Source organism: Pteropus alecto, unplaced genomic scaffold (assembly GCF_000325575.1).
Source record: "Pteropus alecto unplaced genomic scaffold, ASM32557v1 scaffold117, whole genome shotgun sequence".
NCBI lineage: Eukaryota > Metazoa > Chordata > Mammalia > Chiroptera > Pteropodidae > Pteropus > Pteropus alecto.
Genome location: NW_006440642.1, coordinates 140,603 through 148,430, shown reverse-complemented (window position 1 = coordinate 148,430; position 7,828 = coordinate 140,603).

The window sequence follows — 7,828 nt, the reverse complement described above, 5'->3', positions numbered from 1 at the left end:
CAGGATCTTTATACTGAATAACTCAACACAGGAAATGAGACACACTCATTGTCAAAATTACACAGTGGGACTTTTTTTTAATTTTTATTTTTAGTTTCCACTATCATAACTATATGATATGTAGCCACATGCTGGGCAATTACAAGGCTGAAGTTTTCTCTCTACCATTTATATTGCCCTATGTCATCTCTAGGTTGTAATTTGCGTAATATCAGGTCAAAATTTGAAGAATCTCTGTAGTGTTTTATATGGGTAATTTTACTGTTCTAATCAATATTCCAACCTTGCTAATATATAATAGTGAGGCAGAGAAGACAACAACATTGATATGCAGCCTTCCTTCCTAGACAAATTTTCTGTCTACACTGTTTGCTCAATAATGATGAAAGAAAGATACAGAGAAATTATGCATTGTGATCAGAAGAACAATAGAGAAATCAAATCTCTCCCCTGGCATAGTACCTGCTCAAAATTCTATAAACTTGTCTTTGTGAAGAAATCAATGCACAGCTCTGCACGGTTTCAGGACAGAGTTCTCATTAGTTCCTAGAGAATTCTGAGGAAAAACATAAAGGTTAATAATTATGCTGTTTAAAAAAATAAAAAAAATAAATCAAATTAACAGGATTTAGAAAATTCAGTTTTAAGTCATTAAAACATTGATGTGCTTCATGATGAGAAATTACCAATGAATCACATGCACAGACGTTTCACTACATCCAATTATTATGTTTGCTAATGTTAATGAGGAAGAAAGAAATAAAATGTATGTAAGCAGTAAAAAAACAAATTTAAAAGGAGAGAGAGAAATAACTGAAAATAATTATAATCTGTTAGACTGATGGTAAAAGGACTTGCATATAAGTACTGTACTTCAGTCGATAAAGTTATTCTCTATAGGTGCATGGGTTCACAATTCTGATACTGTTATTTATGTATACGAGTATTAAATAATTAATTAAATAGAGCTAGATTTCTCACTCTTAGAATAGGAATTTACAGATAAGTAAAGGGAAGAAGTCATGTGGTAATGAATTAGAATTGGAGATGTCAGTATAAACTCATATTTAGTTGATTATGGACATAGATAGTTACATATAGACATATATATTATATATACATATATAAATATATATACACATATAAACACATATATGTTATATATACACATATAAACATACATGTTATATATACACATATAAACATATATAAACACATATGTTTATATGTGCATATATAACATGTATGTTTATGTATGTATAAACATATATACATATATAAACATGTATATGTTATATATGTATATATAAACATATATATGTTATACATACATATATAAACACACACACACAAACACACACACACACACACACATATATGTATGTAATCCTGGGTGGTATACATACATGTATTTCCTTGTTCTGTCAGCTAAGAGACCTAAAAATGAGACCTCGTTAACAATGAGCAAACTTATCTCTTGGTTTCTAAAAACATTCTCAAAATAAATAAAACAAACAAATAATCAAACAAAGACAAGGATACTCATAAAGATGGCAGATTCCAGGACTGGGAAAGGAAATATACAAGAAAAAGCTGGAATATCTTGTAGTGCCAAAAATAAAGGGAAAGATCAAAACACTAAATAAAAAGAATAAAAAAGAAAACACATTGAGGATAGTATGCCAAAGGGACACCAAAGCCAACTAAAAGGGTTCTCAATTCCCGAAGATGGAACAACTTAACTCAGAATAAATCAAGTTGTATTGAACTATAACCCAAAGTTAATCTAAATATGCAAGGCTATTAATTTTAAGTAAATTAGTACATGAAGAAGAGCAAAAAAAAAAATTTCTCATGCAGAAAAATTCCAAATAATTTATGTGGATACTCTGTCCTAAAAAGGGGGAAGTATGCCTCCCATTCCTTAAGTGTGGACTGCACATAGTGACTTACTTTCAAATATTATGGTATGGAAATGAGAGAAGAGTAACTTTACAGAGGAGAAACCTGACACAGACTACCTTAGCCAGGTGATTGCAAAGTCAGTATCAATAGCGATAAATCATGTTGATTAGTATTTACTAACAATACGATGTGATAAAAATGGCATTTTAATTCTGTGGTTTCCCTTCCCCAAATCCCTAACCCCAGTCTAATCATAAGAAAAATATTAGAAAAATTCTAAGACAGAAGAATCCTAGAAAATCTCTGATTAGTACTCTTCAAGTCTATCATGGTCATCAAGAACGTGGAAAGTCTGAAAACTGTCATAGCCAAGAGAAGCCTAGGAAGACATCCCATCTCTTTCTCAAACTATGTTGTTTATTAATGTAAGTTTTCTCACATAATATTACACTTACCTCTATATATCTTAATCTTTCCTTCACACTTCCTACTGGTTACTCCGTGCTGCTTTTTGGATATTTACCCAGATCTTTTTTTTACTTTTCTTTACTAATTAACTTTTGTGGCTAATCTTATATTTAACTATCAATTTAAAAACTCTGTGTGTGTGTGTAATTTCTAGGAGTTCAATTTGTTTTTTTTTAAAGTCTACTAATCATTCTTAGTAATGTCTTCTATTCAGCAAATTCTTATATATCATGTAATAAAAATATATTGATTATATAATTGTATCTGAAAAAAATTAAATCTGCAAACTTTGTGAATTTTGTAAAAATAATTTTATTAGTAGCTGTTGTATTGACTAACTTATAAAGGTTTGTTTCTTTAGGTGTTCTGTTTTTTGTTTGTTTTAGAATTTACATTTGCTTATTGTGGGCTTCTGGAGGAACCAATCAACCAATACCACTAATTTTGAGGGTGATAATGGTAATAATAATGATGATAATTATTTTAGGATATAGAAGTAATGTAAATTCTGGATCAATACAATTTTTTCAATGACTTGCATTAAGGGATAAAATCAAGGTTTAGTCTAGGACCAGTGGGCAAAAATAATAATGGTAACAATCTCTTTTATTTGTTCAGTGTGAGACTTTAAATGTGCAAAATAAGCCTGTGAGGTGTGCACAGAAGCATTTTTAGGCCCATATTAAAATTGAGAAAAATGAAGGATGAGAAGTAAGAATTACCCAAGGACTAAGACACAGCCCTAGGTTTTCTAAATTAAAGTTAATTAAACTTCTACCTATATTACAATATAATACACTAAATATTTAAAACTGCGACAACCTATAATTATGTCACGAAAGTTTGGTTGCATTATAAATTTGGAAATATTTCATAATTTTTCCAAAACATTTTATTTTATATCAAGCATTGTAGTTCTAAAACTCTCCCTCCCTTTCTGTATCTTTCTTAAGTATTCGAACTATTTAACCACACAGAATGTCTTTAGGTGATTATAAAAATATCTGAGATTCCTAGACCCAAGTGTATTCTTTCCACAGAAATAAATTTAAAATTCTAACTATAATCAAAATTATAATTAGATTAAGTTAAGAACAAGTTGGATAGATTAAATTAAGGTGTAAGCGAACTTTGCATCATCTGCTAATGGGTTCAAAAACATGTGATCCCCATAGAACCCTTAAGAACAGCTTAGAGAAGAAATTAACAGGAAATTGTTATTGACACAAATGATAGAGTTCTTAGCCAGATTACAGGCAGAATTCTAGGAAATGAGTTTGGGAATATTCCCTTCCCTTTGCTTTTTAAAAAGAGTTTGAGAAAGATTGGTGTTGATTTTTTTAAAATGCTCAGAAAAATTCACCAGTGAAGCTATGTGGTCCTGGGCTTTTTCTTCATTGAGAGAATTTTGATTACTGATTCAATTGGTTGGGAGGAGCTGGGAGCTACCCTCAGCCTTGGTTATGAATTAATCCCCTGCTGGTGCATAGCATGAAAAATCTCCATGCCTGGTACTGACTTTGCACTTTGATCAGCTCTCCCTCCCACCTCTTGGCTTAAGCACTGCTGGGCTTCACAACTTCCAGGAGTCATCAATAATACTTCTGGTCAGATGGAGCTGAAAGGCATTTTCCAGAGAGAGTTGGGCTGTGACTCAGCAACTTGCCTGGGCATGGGCAAACTGAGCTCTAGGATGGTAAAACTCCTTATATTAGGATCTAAATCACATAGATTTGCACCCTGACACTTTCTTAGTCAGACTGAAATCCCCAGTTGGTTCTGTAGACCAGCAAAACTCCTGATTGGGATTAATATTTTGAATCTGCAGGTATGAATTTGGTCTGCCAAGATCCATGTGCTGGTTATAGCAAGCCTCTCCTCACTTCTCTGTCACAGATTCCCAGTGGCTGAGTCCCACAGATTCCCCTGCAATCCCCCGTGGTGCGAGACCAAAGCAAGGGCTCCCGCAAAGTGACCCACGATGCTGGGAGAAACTGGTTGTCCTACCCTCACACCCTCAACACCACCTTTCTCCAACAATCCTGTTCTCTTTTTTCATTGGAGGAGATAGAAGTTCAGGAAGACCTCTCAATGTGGTGCTGTGCTGTGCTGGGAGAGAGGTAATGCAGTGGAAGCACTTCTTTTAAAGGCACTTTTAATAAAAATATCAGACAATGGCTTTATAAAACTTATTTTTTAAAATTGGTACTAACAGGCTGAAAATATGAAAAGATGCAAAACAAATGCAACCTAATTATAAATTGTTCATTAAAACTGGACCCTGGAGAATTGCTACTTAGTGACTTTTCTCTTACTTCAGTTTCATTTAATTTTCATACAAGGAGTGAGAATTACATTGTAAAACTCATATTCTCAAATCTATTCTACAGATTCAAATTAACTTAAACGAGGCTCCTCTCATAGCTGCAGTTTCCAGGTAATCTGGTTCCTATTCAGATCATGTACATAATGTTACCTTTTTATCTGCCAAAAATGAGCACATCAACTACTGTTTTCCTATCTTTAAAATAAACAGACAATTTGTTAAAATTAATGAAAAAGACATAGTAGAACATAAATGCTCTGCATCTCAGTTGTAATGAGATAATGATACAGGCCCTCCTTTTCTTTTTTTTCCTTAATTGCAGCATTGACTTGTTAAAGAAAAAACTCATCTTGTAAATTTGAAGATTCCATTGGCTTTATCAAGTAATTTATGAATTAAGCAGCATCCTATCTAACAATTAAAGGGTGCATCAAGGGGATGTACAACTTGGAAGATTCTTATAGGAAGGGGAGTGAAGCAAGGGAAGTTGTAAATAAAAGAAAAGAAAGTATTATTTTTGGATCAGAACATCTTCTTTTGGAGAAAAGAGACCAGTAAGGGTTTTTATCATGTAGATTGCCTCTTCTTTCTGCGTATATGGAGAGGGCACACATGACAGATTACCTCATTGGTACTGACCAGAGAAGTCCAAGTTGACTAAGATTATATTTCTGGGAGAGGTTAAAAGAGCAATTAGGTATGGTATTAAATATAGGTTTGATATCAAGGATATTAGCACAAGTGATGTCATTTTGGGCTTGTGGTTTTCTCTTTTTTTTTGTCAGCCAGAGCATAATTAGGGACATAATAAGAGATGGGCAATTTGGTACCCAATTGTTCAAGTCCAATTTTCTACTTTTTCCTAGACTGCAATGAGAACTTAGGTAAGGGCTTGGTGACATTAGCAGAAATGAGAGAAAATTCTGGAACTATATGCAACCACATCTTTGCTTATATCAACAGTAGAGAAAAACAATGAAAGAAGATAACACATAAAATCACAGGTTTCTGATGGCTATACTGCACCTGAAAGCAGGCAATTGAGAAAACTATTCTATAGACTATGAGATTATATGTCAGGAAATGAAAGTCTCATAGGTGATCACAAAATGGATGATCAAAACTGAGGCATTAATTAATTTGAGTGAAAGGGGTATTATTAATAATTACTCTGGAACCACAAAAACAGAAATCCACTTATATGTTTGCTGGGGATGTCAACTTGCTTAGTATACTAAAGGAGACTGCATGCTAGGGTAGGACTACTAACTAGGGAAGAGAAAAAAACAGAATTCTTATAAAATTGTAGATATGATAATTTTTGCAAATATTTTTTATTTTTAATATGGAATTTTTCTTATAGAAATACATATATATTTCTAAACATCTGGGAATTAGAATAGATTTACAGCTTCTTCTGGTCTAGACAGGTATAGATGAAGTGTACAAAGCATGAATAAATAAGTAGTTTTTATTCCATTGATTCACTGGAAGAGAGAAGAGTTTGAGTGTGTTCAATAAGCCCAATACCAACATCTAAACTATTTTCAGATGGAAGAGATACTTATTTTATAAAGATGCAAATAGTACATCTATAAAAATGTTATATGGGAGAGAAGTCTACTCAAAATTAAAAAAATCTTCAAATGACTTCATAGAACTTTCTTATCTTTTATTTCTTTTTCAGTATAACTCACATTCATTTTCCCTCCTTCAAGTCAAATTTATATTTTATACACAATGAAAAAAACACATAAATAAATATTTCCCAGGTCTATATAATATTTCATTCTTAGGAGACTTGAGAATTGGTACCATGGAGTATTATGACACCTAAAATTTCCATATAGGAAGGATATTAAAAAAATTATGAGTCACAGCATTAACTCTGAATTTCTGGTTTTCTTTTTGATGTTAGTAAGATGGACATATAAACATTTTAAATATGAAATATGATAAAACAATGAAATAACTATTAACAGAGAACAATATACTAAGTTATGTCATATACCAGATGAGTCAGATTAAACAGAGGGAACTTCTACCGTGAGGCAGGAGAGCATCAAAAGAAGAAAGTGTTGCACGTACCCGAACTTTGTCACCCTGGTGGTCCTTAGCATTGTCAACAACCTTATGACATGACCATATATTTATTCATTTATGCAAATTGAACTTAAATACTGTTAAGAACATCTGTACCTAGCAGTGTGCTAGGCATTAAGGGTACACGAATAAAAAGAAACGGCTCATGACCTAGTCAGGAAATGGTAAGCAAACAATAACATTATAATGAGAAAGATGGAACTTAATTTGTTTCCGGCAATCCAAGTAAAAACAAAGCAAGAGCCAGTGTGTCTATGGTAAAGTTTATACAACAGAAAATACTACCGATTTCCAGTTTACTGTGCTTCCACAACACTAGATAATGGATCTTTAGAAATTTCTTTCAAAAGAACATGAACTAACTTCCTTCCTTCCTTCCTTCCTTCCTTCCTTCCTTCCTTCCTTCTCCTTTCTTTTATTTCACTATTTAATTAGGAATATCTTTATAATGCAATTATACATATAAAAGTTTCTATGACATTGTGAAGCTGGGCAAGGTTGTATTTTAAAGATGGTGAAAGGATATAAATGGTGGCAGAAGCTAAGAGCAAGAAGCCAAATCAAAAATTGCTGTCCTGGGTGGGAATCTTCAATGGAGTCCTTAGACAGTCTTAAGGAAACTGTTGGGACTGGAAGAAGGCTATGAAATAGAGAGAGTTGAATAAAGTAACTCAAGTCACTGGATGGGAAGGGCCTACCATAGGATAAATGCTTTACCTAGAGCATTTAATTTTAATTAAATTTTTATTTTATTTTAAATTTAATCATATTTAATGTTTAATTCTAAATATGAAAAGATAGATAGTATTAAAACTGTTTGTAACTAATAAGTCATTAAGTGGAAGTGTAGTTAATTGTCTATGTTAACATTGCAATCACTGATGAAAGCAGTAGTCAAGCTAACTCTGTCTACAAAGCTTTATGCAGTTTGTAACTAACACTGCTCATGTTCGATATGATGTATATGACCCTCTGGCACCTAGATCATTCTATATATTTGTTCTCTGGCTCAACCATTGGTCATAT